Raw genomic sequence first — 17,410 nt, 5'->3', positions numbered from 1 at the left:
TGGGCCATGACACAATTTTTTACACACATGCCGTGTTGTACACCATGACAAGACACACTCACCTCAATAATTGAAATCAATGAGGGAGGAAGCTAGCTATATAATGATTACTCATCCACACTCACCTCAGACTGGGAAGTCAAAGAGGGAGGAACATAATCACACTCACCCCATAAATGGAGGAGGAACATAGTAACAGTGTCATGCCAAGTGTGAATCAAAACAATTTCAAATCACAATATTTCATACAAACCACAAATCACATTTTATCTCAAAATTTCCATTTGCAAAGTTGGCAATACAATAATTTCCAAATAAGATTCTCAAAGCCAAAACAATAAAAAATTATTCATAACTCATTTCTCCAAATAAATTTTTTGGTAAAAGCAATGAATATCAAAATTATTGTGCACAAACACAATTTAAAATAATAACATACAAATAATCATAATTTATTTGAATTGAAAAATTCAAAAGAAATAACTATTGTGCACAAACACAATTTAAAACAATTATGTACAATAGTCATAATTCATTTCAATTGAAAAATTCAAAAGAAATAGTCGTTGTGCACAAACACAATTTAAAATAATAACATATAAATAATCGTAATTTATTTTAATTGAAAAATTCAAAAGAAATACTTATTGTGCACAAACCTTTGATATATGCCTCTTGGCTCTGACTCAGTGTTTCCTTCCTTTCCACGAAGTGCTAACGAGAAACACAATTTGAAGTGTTTGAAGATCATTTAAAATCTCTAAGAATAAGGTTCAACAATTAATTTATCGAATTCTATTATTTCCTTAGTCAACCTAATATGTTGACCCTCGATGCATTCTAGGTAAATTAGGTTTTAATGTTACTAATATGTCACATTCGATAGTCTCTTAGGGTTGGTACACGTTACCAAATTCATTTCTATGTATCTTGCATTTTCTTGCAATTTGCTGGATTCCGGGATACTAGTTTGACCTAGCCGGACGACCTAGTTCCCTCGGTTTTCGGGTTTCGGTCAAAACTACAAACTTGTATATCTATGTCTTATTGCACGCGGGGCAAAATTTCAGGTCATTCTGAGTTATGTAGACCAAGTTATGGTCATTTTACTATTACTGGTCAAATTGCATCAAAATTGGTCACTTTAGGTCATTTTAGGTCAACTTTGGTTCGGCCAGTTTTTGGACCAGAACTTATGCAAGCTGTTTGACTTGGTTATGGTCATTTCTGGGCTTTGGCGTCTTCATAAGACTTGTAGATATGGGTCTTAAATATTCATGGTCAAAATTTCAGGTCAATTGGACCTGTTTTTAGTGAGTTATGGCCTAAACACTAACTGCTGCCCAAATGGTCAATTTTCAGGCCTTATTTGCACTTAATCCGGATTTGGTCATTTTTCAAGCTACCTTGCAAGCAGAATTTTGGCAAGCTTCCTTCATAAAAGTTGGCACATTTTGTGCCTAGTTTCACCTCTAATTGGTCTCATACCAATTGGAGCCACAATCTTAAGGTTTTAAGCCCAAAACACAAACTGCCCTATTTTTTTGTTTATACTCATCAAGATCACCTCTAACACTTGCCAAACTTCACTTTCATGCCAATTTTGGTTTGTACCCTAACCTAAACATACTTTACCACATATTGTTGATCATTTTGGCAGCTTACAATCACATTCAACATACACCATAACGTGCAGAATTTGTCAAACTCATTAACAATAATTTAATCACCTATTCATGCTCATTTACATGTCCAACTTCACACCATCACACATATACCCAAACTGCCATAACAATTAACACAATTCAACATTAATATTCCATAATCCAAATGTGAAATAACATCCTTATGGTTCACCAAACCAGGCTGCCGATTCATGCATTACATTCCCTAAATTTCCAAGCACTCAAATTTCAATACACATTCACATATACTAAGTATACATCACCCAAATAATTTCCTACACACATAAACATTTAATCAATCCTTTAATCCACCATTTACAAGCAAAAGTAAACCGTCTTCAAGGAGTTTCCATGGCTGCCAAAAGTACACATCCCCATTCAACATCAAACTCCAAAATTCTTTCCACAATTCAAGTACCCATAATCTCCTCACAAACTTTAATGAAGCAATAACCAAAAACACAAACTTACCACTTTGGAAAGTCTTCAAAACCTCTCCAAAACTTGGTCTTCTTGCTGCCTATCTATTTCCCATGGTGTGGTGGTTAAGTTTAATGAAGAAACCTTAACCATTGGGAGCTTGGATCATGGACGCATGGAGGTTGAAGCTTGGACGGCCATGGGAGAGTTTGGGAGCTTTTTGGTTTGGCCAAGGGAGAATTTGAGGAAGAAGATGGCTTTGCAGAAGTTAGTGGAAGATGACAGGTTTTTAATTGATTTACAAAGTGTTAGTGGTCCACTAATGTAGAAATAACATTAGTTTAATCAAAGATTTCATTTTCCCACATTAAGCTTCCCATTTTTGATATTTACATTAGGTACCACTAATTTAATTTTTCATGACTTTTTCCAAGTGTAATATCATAAATTTTTAATGAATATTTAGGTCAAAAGGCAACTCAGGGTGTCAAATGACCACAATGCCCCTGTTCGGGTTGCATTCCTGATTTTTCGGTAACACCGGATTTTGTCCGTTTTTCGATTTCTCACTTTTCTTTGTACTAATTAATTAATTTTTCTTTGATATTTCTAATGGTATTCATACTTCAATAGGTGTTTATTTAAGTCCTAAAAATATTTTCTAGGATTCCCCGTGGTCCAGGGCTAGTCAACGGTCCACACCGTGACTTCCCGATGCAGTCACCCATCGCTAGGGTTTTCGACTCGCTTAACTTGGTTACATTTCTTTGCTATTATTTTTTCTTTGTTTTTTTCGTATTTTCTTTTCTTGTATTTCATTATTTTATGTCTTCTCACTCATATCGAAGTGTAGTTCTAGGCATCCTAGCTGTCCGGACAATACTGGTCACCGGAACAGTAGAACGCACTACCGAACTTAGGGGTGTTACAGTCAGATTTTGATAAACAGTAAAAATAGCCTAAACCTCAGATAAAGTTTTTGAATAAGTAAACTAAGAACTATAATGAAATCAGATAAGATTAGGTGCTCCGACACTCCGTGTGACACGCCTTACTCGGCTACACTGTAGACGGGTGAGGGCTGTTAGATTTAGTGGTATCGAAGCACGGTTTAGGCGTTTCTAGACAAAGATAAGTAGAAAGAACTAGTGTGCATGCATGCATTCAATTCATAAGAGTTGAGGTGATACTAATGCAGATCTGCTTACTTTTGATTATTCAAGGTTAAGATATGGACTCAGAGTCGTAGAGTGCATTTGAAAAAGAAGTAGAAAACCTAGTCCATGAGGTTATAACGTAGTGACTATGTAATGTTCTCGATGTTTATATTGTAAGCTGCATATTACAGTACAAATATGGGATTATTGTATAGAGCTACGTGCTTTCTCGTGGTACAATAAAATAAGAATATTTATAAGTAATCTGTAATTTAATATAGTTACACCAGAATAGAGTACTATTACAATAAATAAATATGAAAATTTTAGTAAGAAATTTAAAACTTCAGAACTAGCCTATCTGTCACACCTTACCCCTCCGTAAGGCATAACATGATCCCATAGTATACCTAATGAATTACCAAACTTTGTCTACTGATAACCCATTAAATACATTACAAGGGATTTTAAACCTTTTCTTATTTCTTTTTACAGTGGTGAGAGCACTTTTAACAAGTGTTAATTTTTTTTTTTTTTTAACTTAAGTGAAGCCAAATAACATATATCAAGTATCAGTAATTTTTTTTAAAATTTTGGCAAAGTGCCATCTGTATTTTGAATAAAACTGTTCTTAAAAAACCTATAAAAAGCACTTCCAATATATTTGTTTAATCCCAAACTCCAGTATGGCTCAACACAAATCAATTTTCTCAACATTTATCAAACTCAATTCAGCATCAATTTTTAATATTTCCAAAGATAGACTACAAAATGACTGAGTAGTTCTAAAGCTGAGATAAGAAATAAATATATTACAACTTTAGTTTACAACTGCTCAAGACCTAGTACAATATATACATACAGTGTACATACATTACAACAAAAATTACAAAAAAGATGGTATACTCAATATACCTGGTAGAATCCCAAAATGTAGAACAAGCAGCCTACTCTGCTGGTTTGTCTGTCTGTTTACCTGCGATAGCAATGAAAAGCTATCGCTGAGCCAATGTCTCAGTGGTACACAATATTAAGAAAATATAATTTAAAACCATAAACCATAAATCATTTAAACTGTGGATACTTAAAATCATAGTTAAATTCAAAAGACAGAGAACGTCATAAAGAATTTAAACTCCATTTCACAATGTCTCAATAAATATCAATAAAACATACACACAACTTAATCATGATTCCATAGTCCAATTCGTCCCAAAAGCCAATGGCCAATGAGGAATAACATAGCTAACTAGCAATTATATGAGTACTCATTCTATTCGTCCTCAACTGGCACACACCTCAACACTTCAGCCAGAGAGGGAATTCAAAGCCAATTCATCCCACTAAACAAGCTAGCGAGGAATTCAATAAATATACATGGTAGCTGTGGTTTCAAACCATTTGCAATATTTTTCAAGCAATAAGTATCCATCAAATTCCATTCAAACAAATTTTCCACAATTTAAGCAATAATATACAAATTGTCATAATTTATTTCAATTGAAAATTCAAAACAAATAACTATTGTGCACAAACCTCTGAAAAGTAACCTCTTGGTCCTGACTCAGTGTTTCCTTCCCCTTCCCCGAGTCTTTGCTAACTGAAACACACAATTTAAAGTGTTTCAGTACTCATTTAAATTGTCTCTAATAATAAGGTTCAATAATTAATTTATTTAATACTATTGCTTTCATTAGTCAACCTATAATGTTGACCTTTGATGCACTCTAGGGGAATAAATTTTAATGTTATTAATATGTTACATTTTATAGTCCTTTAGTATTGGTACATGTTACCAAATTCATTTTCAAGTGTATTGCATTTTATTACAATTTATCGGATTTTGGTATGCTGTTTTGACCTAGCCGGATGACCTAGTTTCCTCGGTTTTCAGGTTCTGGTCCGAATTACAAACTTGTAGGTCTATATCTTAGTGAACTTTTTCCATAAATTTTAGGTCATTTTTAGGTCATTTCCGATTCTCGCAGTTTTTATACCCAAAGTTGTGCAAGCATTTTGACTTGCTTATGGTCATTTTCGGGTTTTGGTGTCTTCATAAGAGTTGTAGCTCTGTGTCTAACATTTCCATGGTATAAATTTCAGGTCATTTTGACCTATTTTGAGTGAGTTATGGCCAAAATACTGACTTCTTTTCAAATGGTAAGTTTTCAGGTTTGCAATGTCACTAATCCGAATTTGGTCAATTTTCATGTCACTTTCTGGACAGAATTTAGGTAGGCTTCCAACATGAAAGTTGGCACATTTTGTGAATAGTTTCACCTCTAATTGGCCTCATACCAATTGGAGTCACACACTTAGGGTTATAGGCTCATTTGCATACTGCCCTTTACATGTCTCTCAAACACGAAACCAATCACACATTCACCAACTATATCTTCACTTCCCAAATAATTCTGCACTTGCACCATACCATACCCATTCATTAGTTTATATTATAGTAACTTTGGACAGAACACAATGACTTTACATTCACCAAATACAACTCCTAATTTACAATATCCAATTCTAAACGATTTTTCCACATAATACTCCTAACCAATACATATAATTTCCACTATCAAATTACATACATTATCATTACTATTTCATATACATATGCTACCACTTTTTGCACCATAATTCAACAACTTTTCATGGATTTAAACACTACCAATCTCCACCAGAAGGCTGCCCTAGTAACACATATACATCAAGCTTCCATTTTAACTTTTCAAACTTACAATTCAAACTTTACACATGGTAAATCACTCCTATACATATAAGCACTTAAATCAACACCTCGAATTACCATTTACATGTAAAAACAAGATAAACATGTTGAACTTCCATGGCTGCCGAAATGGAACATCACCCTAACTCATCAAACCTCAACATTTCTTCCATAAATCAACTCACCACAACACCTACACAAGCTTTAACAAAGAAAGGATGAAAAAATGGTTACTTACCTCTTGTGGACTTCCTGAAAACTCCACTAAATCTCTTCTTTCTTGTTCCCTAAATGCTGCCCAAGGAGTGATGATCACTTTTAATGAAGAAACCTTAAGCATTGGAAGCTTGGATCATGGATGCATGGAGGACCTTTAAGGTGCGGCCATGGAGTTCCATGGAGAATTTGTTTCGGCTGGATGGTGAGAGGTTGAAGATGAGGATGTTTTCTGTCCAAGAAGGCTTATACATGGCCACTTAAGCATAGTTAGTGGAGCACTAACCTTGCTTAATTATTTAAATAATCCAAAGTTTCTTAATTTTGCAATTATGCCACCAACTTCCACTATTTTTATTATATACCACAATTTTTGTTTTTATGACATTTTCAAAGTTTAATATCATTTATTGTTAATGGAAATTTAGGTCAAAAGGCAACTCGGGGTGCAATTGACCAAAATGCCCCTATTCGGGTTGCATTCCCGATTTTTCGGTAATATCGATTATTGTCGGTTTCTCGATTTCTCGTTTTTCTTTGTACTAATTAATTAATTTTTCTTTCACATTTCTAATGTCATTTATACTCCAATAGATGTTTATTTAAGTCTTAAAAATATTTTCCAAGGTTCCCTGCTATCCAGGGCTAGTCAATGATCCTCGTCACAACTTCCCAGTGCGATCACCCATCACTACGGTTTTTGGCTCGTTTAACTTATTTTTATTTTCTCTCTTTTATTTTTCCTTTATTTTTCTTGTATTTTCCTCTATTGTATTTCATTATTTCATGTCTCCTCATTAATATTTAAGTGTAGTTCTTGGCATTCTAACTGTCCGGACAAACACTGGTCACCGGAATAGTAGAATGCACTACCGAATATAGGTGTGTTACAATTCTCCCCCCCTTAAAATAAATTTTGTCTCGAAATTTTACTTGGTATCAGTCTCTAAACAGCTCTGGGTACTGTCTCCTCATGTCCTCTTCATGTTCCTAAGTAGCTTCTTGGCCTGAATGATGGTTCCACAACATTTTAACTAGGGGTATCTGTTTATTCCTTAGCTGTTTCACCTCATATGCTAGAATCTCTATGGGTTCTTCCTCATATGAAAGGTCTGGATTTACCTCAATCTCTTTAACTGATAGAACATGAGATGGGTCAGTTTTGTACCTCCTTAACATGGGCACATGGAAGACACTGTGTATCCTTTCTAGCTCTGGAGGTTATGCCAACCGATATGCCAAAGGACCCACTCTTTCTAGAACCTCATATGGTCCGATAAAACGAGGACTCAGTTTCCCCTTTCTGCCAAATCTCATAATCCTCCTCCAAGGAGAAACTTTGAGGAATACCTTATCACCCACTGCATATTCAATATCTCTTTTTTTCAAATCAATATAGGACTTCTGACGGTCTGATGCAGCCTTGAGTCGATTTCTGATCAATCTGATCTTTTCCTTTGTCTACTGAACAATTTCTGGCCCAATCATCTTTCTTTCACCTACTTCATCCCAACATAGGGGAGTTCTGCACTTTCTACCATACAAAGCTTCATATGGAGGCATCCCAATGCTTGATTGGTAGCTGTTGTTATAAGCAAACTCAATAAAAGGCAAATGTGTATCCCAACTATCTTCAAACTCAATCACACAAGCTCGTAGCATATCCTCCAAGATCTGAATTACCCACTTAGACTGGCCATCTGTCTGTGGGTGGAATCCTGTGCTGAAGTTCAATCTAGTTCCTAGGGCTCTCTGAAGACTACCCCAAAATCTAGAAGTGAATCTAGCATCTCTATCAGATACAATCGATACTGGCACTCCATGCAGTCTTACAATCTCATCTATGTACAATTTGGCCAATCTTTCCAGAATATAGTCCATCCGGACTGGCAGAAAATGAGCAGACTTGGTCAGTCTGTCAACTTTAACTCATACTGCATCATGACTATTCTGTGTCCTTGGAAGTCCCATCACAAAATCAATACTCTGCTATTGCACCCCTTAGCTGATCAGACAGATCATCAATGCTAGGCAATAGATATCTATTCTTTATTGTCACTTTATTCAACTGTCGGTAGTCAATACATAAGCGGAAAGTGCCATATTTCTTCTTAAAAAACAATATTGGCGCTCCCCAAGGTGACACACTAAGGCGGATGAAGCCTTTTTCAAGTAGTTCTAGCAACTGTACCTTCAACTCCTTCAATTCTGCTGGTGCCATTCTACAAAGTGTTATGGAGATTGGAACCACACCAGGCATAACATTAATCTCAAACTGCACTTCTCTTTCCTGAGGTAATCCTAGCAATTCATCAGGAAACACATCTGGAAAGTAACATGCTGTAGCGATGTCACTCAATGCTGGGCTCCTGTAACACCCTCCCGATAACCACTCCGTACATCCTACTGTTTCGGTGACTGGTGTCGGTCCGGACAGCTAGAATGTCCGGAAAAATATTTAAACTAAAGTCAGGAACCATAATTAACTCAAATATTAATAAGAAAAATTTAGTAAAAATTTTAGAAATAAAATACAACCGAGTTAAATGAGCCGGTGCCCTAGCGATGGGTAACCGGAGGGAAGTTGCGGTTCTCGCAACGAGGAGCCCTATACCCGGGGGAAAAATTATAAAATAATTTTTGGGACTCCAGAGAAGGGTTATTGAGGTTCCCATGGCATTAGAATGCCAAGAAAATACTTAGAAAAAATTTTCAATCGGTACAGACAATTTTGACCCGTTAAGCCAAACGGAGGGCATTTTGGTCATTTCGCCTTCAGAGGTGATTTTTGGCCGACTTGTCCAGTTGAGTAAATAATTAATATGACATAAAATATGAAGAAACATTACTAAAAATGAAATTTGAAATGAGTAGTGAAAGAAAAGAAAAGAAAATACAAAATAATGCAAATAATGACATAGTATGATCTCATTCAAGATTTTCCACCAATCACACTTAAGCAATCCTTTGACTAACAAATAAAAGAGATTAAAGAAGACCAAAATAACACAAATTGCAGCAGCTACCTCCCTCCCCAAAAGCCAGCCGAAACATGCCCTAGACACTTCCATGGATTTTTCTTCAATCAAGCTCAATCTCTCCCTTTCTTACACCACTAAACCCTAACCCCTTTCATTAAACCTTGACCACATCACTTGGAGAAGCTCTTGGCAGCCAAGAAGAAGAAAGAAAATGAAGTTTAGGGCTTTGGAAATTCTGCCCAATCAAGGTTAGTGCATATATGTAGTTAAAACTCATTAATTCCATGATTTATGCTTGTAATGAATTAGAAATTGTGAAATAATGAAACAAATTCATGTGTATCTCCACCAAAGAATTCGGCAGCCCTAATAGAGGAACGGTTTTGAATGTTTTTAATGGACTTAGCATGAGTTGGAGATTGTGTTTAAGTTATATATCTACATAGAGGTTGAACTAGGGTGCTAATTAAGGTTATGAGTAAATTGATTTGGATATTAGGGTTTGGGAAGGTGAAAATGTAACTTGGTTTATTAAACTGTTAAAGAACAATCTAATGGTCAATAAGTGGCCATTTGAGGTATGTTGAACACAATTTGGACTGAAAAATGGTATGGCAAAGTCAAGGTATAAACTGCCCTAGGACAGCAGCATAGGGACTGAAAATTCAGTCCCTTTGCACTACCATAACTTGGGCTGTGTTAGTCCAATTGATGTTTGGCCAATTGGACATGAAACTAGGCTTATAATGGCACATTTTTTCTGAAGAAACCATGCCCAAAAGACCAAAGCAAAAGGACCAAAACTCAGCCCCAATCCGGATACCCTGCACTGAATTCTGCAGAATTGACCAAATAAACAGTAACTGTTCATTTGGCCATAACTCACTGTAGATTTGGTCAATTGGCCTGAAATTCTTACAGCAACAAGTTAAGACATAGACAAACAACTTTAGTGAAGGAACCTACCCCAAATTATGGCCAGAACCCATCCAACCAAGTGACTCTAGTTACTGTTCATGCACTGTAGATATGGTAATTTTCTGCAGAATGCACATTCGGCCAGCTTGGGTCTTTGGACCATATCTAGAGCTACAAAACTCCAAATGGAGTGATTCAAAAAAGGAAATTCAACTAGACAAAATAAGGAACAACTTTCATGTTTTATATTTCTTCAAATTCCCAGAGTAACAGTGTCCAATGGAATAGTGAAGTTGACTCACCAAAACTGAAAATTCTGATTGTGTTGAGTTACACTTTGAAATGGTATTAACACTTAATGCCAACAAGTTTTAAACTCCAAATGTGGTATGTTGGGAGTGCCAAAGTCAATGAACATATTTTCTATCCAAAAGTCAACATTTTTGTTGACCAATGAGGTGAATAGTGACACCAAAAATTTGAAATTCACAAATTGAAGAATTTAAAAGTTTCAAATGCCCTAGTATACCTAACATGATTGGTTTGGATAGTTTGGCATGCCAATAGGGTTCAGTTAGCAGTACTGCACATGGCAAAAATGCCATTCTGTGATTTCATGGCTTTTAGCCATTCTGACTTTGCATTGAGACTTGGCCTTGTGCCTGAGATTATTTACAGCTTGATAGCTGTTCTGTTGCACACCGGGAGATGCATATGTGACCGATGGTGTGACGGCCCGAGGTACTAGGTACCCAGTGCCAGTTTACCCGTTATCCAGTCCAGTCGTCTAGTGTAGGTTACTTGGGCAACCAAATGAATGAAAATGAGCAATGTAGAAGAAATAAATGAATGGATATACAAATACATGACAAACAAAACATGTACATGCAATACATATTTATATCTGTTATTTCTTGTTATTTTATTATTGCACCACTAAGCATTATTGCTTAGCGCGTTGCTTTTGCCACGCCGTGAGTACGGAGATCCCGATCATGAGCCCGTGAGACCGCGGTGGGTGAGTTCATCCTGTAGATCTGCACAGTGTCCGTGTCACCTCACTACCTGCAGTGCATTGGTAGGGCACTAGGTGTCATATTGTCATTTTGATATTTTGTAGCAGATTTTTATTTTCTCATATGTATTTGAACTCGTGTAATATATTTTGATGTTCATGTAAATAATGAAAGTTATGACTATGAATGCAAAAATTTGAGCATGTATTTATCGCTTGTATATGAGAAATGGATGTTTGAGAAATGAAAAGATTATTGAGAATTGAAATTGAGAAATATTGTTGAGATTTTGGATATTGGAGTTTGAGATGATGAAATACAAATATTGGAAGTGTTTTTAACAGGTTCCGAAGAACTGTTTTCTCTATTTTTAGCGGTACTCACTTGATTTTCTTTAAAATCTTCGGAACCTCAAATGACTAATGCTTTTGATAAATGGTTAAAATAAATCATATTTCATAAATTAACTTCAAAAGCATGATATAAATGAATTGAGGAATATTAGAGTGTGCCAGTACACCGTGTGGCATTACTTACTCGGGTATACTGTACACGGGTAAGGGGTGTCACATTTAGTGGTATCAGAGCACGGTTTAGGCATTTCTGGGCCTAGATTGAGTCCATACCATGCATTGCATTTGTAAGAGTCGAGGTGAAACTAACGCAGATCTGTTTATCTTTCTTATTTTGAATAGGATATGGACCCTTCATCTCAGAGAGCCGTTGAGGAGGAAGTGGAGAGTCATGCTCCACCTGCAGCAGCTGAGACTGGGGGCATGAGAGAATCTGCTCTGCCAGCTCAAGCAGAGCCTGCTCAGCCTCCACAGGCCATGTTCTAACAAATGGCCGACTTCTTCAGACAAATGGCCAGGGTAATGCCAGCACCACCACCACCACCAGCTCCACAGCAGAAATCACACCTGGAAAGGTTAAGAAAGTTTGGAGCAGTGGATTTCTATGGTAAGAGAGAAGATGACTCTGTTGCAGCCGAGAATTGGTTGAACAGAACAGGCAGAGTACTAAAACAACTTCACTGTACTCCAGAGCAGAACTTAGAAGCTGCTGTATCCTTGTTACAAGACGATGCCTACGAATGGTGGGACACTGTGTCCAGTGAAGTGCAGCCAGAAGCTGTAACTTGGGACTTTTTCCTCTCCGAATTCAAGAAGAAATATGTGGGTACTATATACCTGGAAGAGAGAAGAAGAGAATTTATTAACCTGAGGCAGAGACAATTGTCAGTGGCTGAGTATGAGAAAGAATTCGTCCGATTAAGCCGCTATGGAAGGGAGATAGTCCCAAATGAAGCTGAAAGATGCAAGAGATTTGAAGAGAGACTAAATGACAACATCAAGATCCAGCTCACTGCCTTGGGAATCACAGAATTTACCAAGTTAGTGGAAGCTGCAATAAAGGTGGAAAAAGTAAGAATTAGTGAACAGACCAGAAGGGATAGATAGCAGAAGTGGGGACCAGGTCAGTCTAGTTCCGCTCCTGGATTTGGGAAGAAGTTTAAGGGTCCTCCTGCACAGAGTTCGGGTCAGCCACAGGGTCAGGGTCAATCTCAGGGGCCCAGGCCACAGTTCACCCCTAGGAGAGGTCAGTCCACACCATTAGTGGGCAGCTCTCCAGGGATGGGGTTCAGGGGACCAGCCCCGGCATCTTCTGCATGTCCACACTGTCAAAAATGGCATAAGGGAGAGTGTTGGAGAGTGACTGGTGCTTGCTTGAGATGTGGGTCGACAGAGCATCAGTTGAAGAACTGTCCACGCAGAACTACTACTGCTGCTCCAACACAAGCAGACAGACCTGCTCCTGCACCACCAAGGGGTAGAAGGTCTGGTAAATCCGAAGCTGTGGGACCATCTCAGAGGCCTGCATCTGAGCCAGAGAGGCCGGATATGTACCACCTGCCAGAAATTATGCCTTGAGAGCTCAGGAGGAGCAAGATGCCCCGGACGTCATCAGGGGTACGTTCTCCCTCTACACTACACCTGTGCATGCATTGGTGGATCCAGGATCCACTCATTCATACATCTGCATCAATCTACCCGTAGAAAGGGGGATACTGGTAGGGGAGAGTGACCAAGACATTCAGGTCACTAATCCATTGGGTCACAGTGTAGTAGTGAACAAGGTATACAAGGGTTGCCCTTTAAGGATTCAGGGGTATGAATTCTTGGCAGACTTGATTGAGTTGCCTTTCCATGAGTTTGACGTGATTTTGGGAATGGACTGGTTGTCACGTCATCAGGCAATAGTTGATTGCAAATTGAAGAGAATTTCTTTGAAAACCCCTGAGGGTAATGAAATTACAGTTGTGGGTGAAAGGACAGATTTTCTGTCTAATGTCATCTCAGCCACAGTTGCAAGAAGAATGATGAGAAAAGGCTGTGAAGCCTACCTAGCACATGTGGTGGATACTAGGCAGGCTAAGCCAAACCTGAGTGACATACCCACAGTAAGAGACTTCCCAGAGGTATTTCCTGAAGAATTGCCTGGTTTGCCACCAGAAAGGGAAGTTGAATTTGCTATTGAGACACTGCCGGGTACAGCACCCATTTCCATTGCTCCTTATAGGATGGCACCCACTGAATTGAGGGAGTTGAAAACTCAATTGCAAGAGTTGCTGGATAAGGGGTTCATACGCCCCAGTGTGTCACCATGGGGAGCTCCAGTGCTGTTTGTGAAAAAGAAGGATGGGACTTTGAGACTATGCATCGATTACCGGCAGTTGAATAAAGTGACTGTGAAGAACAAATATCCGTTGCCTAGAATTGATGATCTGTTTGATCAGTTGAAGGGAGCAGGAGTGTTTTCCAAGATTGATCTCAGATCAGGATATCATCAGTTGAGGGTGAAGGATGCAGATGTGCCCAAGACTGCATTCAGGACCCGGTATGGGCATTATGAGTTCCTAGTGATGCCCTTTGGCCTAACAAATGCACCAGCGGCATTCATGGACCTTATGAACCGTATCTTTCATCCACACTTAGATCGGTTCGTAGTGGTCTTTATTGATGATATTTTGGTGTATTCCAAGACCAGGGAAGAACATGATGAGCATTTGAGGATTGTTCTGCAAACCCTGAGAGAAAAGAAACTGTATGCTAAGTTGTCCAAGTGTGACTTTTGGCTGAATGAGATTGCATTCCTTGGACACATAGTGTCAGCTGATGGGATTAGGGTGGATCCCAAGAAGATAGAAGCAGTGATGGAATGGAAGCCTCCCAGGAATACAACTGAGGTCAGAAGCTTCTTGGGGCTAGCTGGGTATTACAGGAGATTTATAAAGGGATTTTCCCTAATAGCTGCTCCAATGACCAAGTTGTTACACAAGAATGTCAGATTTGACTGGAATGACAAGTGTCAGACCAGTTTTGAGAAGTTGAAGGCTATGTTGACAGAGGCACCAGTGTTAACATAGACAGTGTCAGGAAAGGACTTTGTGGTCTACAGTGATGCCTCTCATAATGGGTTAGGGTGTGTATTGATGCAAGAGGGGAAAGTGATCGCCTATGCTTCCAGGTAGTTAAGGCCACATGAACAGAACTACCCTACCCATGATCTAGAGCTTGCAGCAATTATCTTCGCACTGAAGATATGGAGGCATTACTTGTATGGTGAAAAGTGCTACATTTACACAGACCACAAGAGCCTGAAATATTTGCCAACCCAGAAGGAGCTCAACCTTAGACAGAGGCGATGGATTGAGTTCCTAAAGGATTATGACTGTGTAATTGACTACCATCCTGGGAAGGCAAATGTGGTTGCTGATGCCTTGAGCAGAAAATCCATGATAGCTTTGAGATCATTGAATGCCCGTCTAACTTTGGTTCGAGATGGAGCTATTTTGGCTGAGTTGCAAGTGAGGCCAAAACTGCTACAGCAGATTTTAGATGGGCAAAAGGCAGATGAAAAGTTAATGGCTATTATGAGCAAGATCTCAGAGGGAAAAGCAACTGACTATGGGGTGAAAGCTGATGGGTGTCTGTACTACAAAGAAAGACTGTGTGTACCAGATGATGGGGAATTGAAAGCCAATATTCTAAAAGAGGCACACACCAGTGTGTATGCTATGCACCCAGGAAGTACAAAGATGTATCATGATCTGAAGCTTCAGTATTGGTGGCCTGGTATGAAGAGGGACATAGCTGACTATGTGACTAAATGCTTGACATGTCAGCAAGTCAAGGCAGAACATCAAGTTCCATCGGGCTTGCTACAGCCTATACGCATACCTGAATGGAAGTGGGATCGGGTCACCATGGATTTTGTAAGTGGTCTACCTCTCACCCGGAAGAAACATGATGCAGTATGGGTGATAGTTGATAGATTGACAAAGTCAGCACACTTTCTGCCAGTTAGGACTGACTACTCACTGGAGAAGTTAGCAGAATTGTATATCAGTGAGATAGTTAGACTACATGGAATTCCACTTTCCATCATATCTGATCGAGACCCAAGGTTTACATCGAGATTTTGGAAGAGGTTGCATGAGTCCTTGGGTACACAACTCCATTTCAGCACAGCTTTCCATCCTCAGACGGATGGGCAATCAGAAAGAGTAATCCAGGTAAACAATTGAAACCAATGAAATTGATACAAATATTGAGTTAAAATGATAACAATAACGTGAAATATATGTCAGGTCCTTGAGGATATGCTGAGGAGTTGTGTCATTGAGTTTGAGGGAAGTTGGGATAGATACCTCCCACTGGTAGAATTTGTATACAACAATAGCTACCAAGCTAGTATCCAAATGGCCCCGTATGAAGCGCTGTATGGGAGAAAATGTAGAACTCTAGTGTGCTGGACTGAATTGGGCGAAGACAAATTGGTGGGGCCAGACCTGGTGAAACAGACTGAGGAAAAGGTAAAACTAATCAAAGCAAATCTCAAGGTTGCCTCAGACAGACAGAAATCCTATGCCGACCTAAAGAGAAAAGAAATAGAATATGTGGTTGGCGACAAGGTGTTCCTCAATGTGTCACCATGAAAGAAAGTGTTGAGGTTTGGAAGAAAAGGTAAGTTGAGCCCTAGGTTCATTGGCCCATATGAAATCATTGAATGTGTGGGTCCAGTGGCCTATAGGCTAGCTTTACCACCAGAGCTGGACAAGATCCACAATGTGTTCCACGTGTCTATGCTCAGAAGATACCGCTCAGATCCTTCACATGTCATCTCCAGAGAAGAAATTGAAATACAGTCGGATTTGACATACGAAGAAGAACCTCTACGGATCTTGGCTCGGGAAGTGAAAGAGTTGAGAAACAAGCAAATTCCATTGGTGAAAGTGCTATGGAGGCACCACAACACCGAGGAGGCAACTTGGGAAAGTGAAGAGACGATGAGGCAACAGTTCCCTCAACTGTTTGCATCAGGTAAATTTCGAGGACGAAATTTAAATTAGAGGGGAAGAGTTGTAACACCCTCCCGATAACCACTCCGTACATCCTACTGTTCCTGGATCGCAGGTCGGTCGGACAGCTAGAATGTCCGGAAAAATATTTAAACTAAAGTCAAGAACCATAATTAACTCAAATATTAATAAGAAAAATTTAGTAAAAATTTTAGAAATAAAATACAACCGAGTTAAATGAGCCGGTGCCCTAGCGATGGGTAACCGGAGGGAAGTTGCGGTTCTCGCAACGAGGAGCCCTATACCCGGGGGAAAAATTATAAAATAATTTTTGGGACTCCAGAGAAGGGTTATTGAGGTTCCCATGGCATTAGAATGCCAAGAAAATACTTAGAAAAAATTTTCAATCGGTACAGACAATTTTGACCCGTTAAGCCAAACGGAGGGCATTTTGGTCATTTCGCCTTCAGAGGTGATTTTTGGCCGACTTGTCCAGTTGAGTAAATAATTAATATGACATAAAATATGAAGAAACATTACTAAAAATGAAATTTGAAATGAGTAGTGAAAGAAAAGAAAAGAAAATGCAAAATAATGCAAATAATGACATAGTATGATGTCATTCAAGATTTTCCACCAATCACACTTAAGCAATCCTTTGACTAACAAATAAAAGAGATTAAAGAAGACCAAAATAACACAAATTGCAGCAGCTACCTCCCTCCCCAAAAGCCAGCCGAAACATGCCCTAGACACCTCCATGGATTTTTCTTCAATCAAGCTCAATCTCTCCCTTTCTTACACCACTAAACCCTAACCCCTTTCATTAAACCTTGATCATATCACTTGGAGAAGCTCTTGGCAGCCAAGAAGAAGAAAGAAAGTGAAGTTTAGGGCTTTGGAAATTCTGCCCAATCAAGGTTA

The sequence above is a fragment of the Hevea brasiliensis genome, chromosome 3, assembly GCF_030052815.1.
Source record: "Hevea brasiliensis isolate MT/VB/25A 57/8 chromosome 3, ASM3005281v1, whole genome shotgun sequence".
NCBI lineage: Eukaryota > Viridiplantae > Streptophyta > Magnoliopsida > Malpighiales > Euphorbiaceae > Hevea > Hevea brasiliensis.
Note: the sequence above shows the minus strand (reverse complement) of the source record.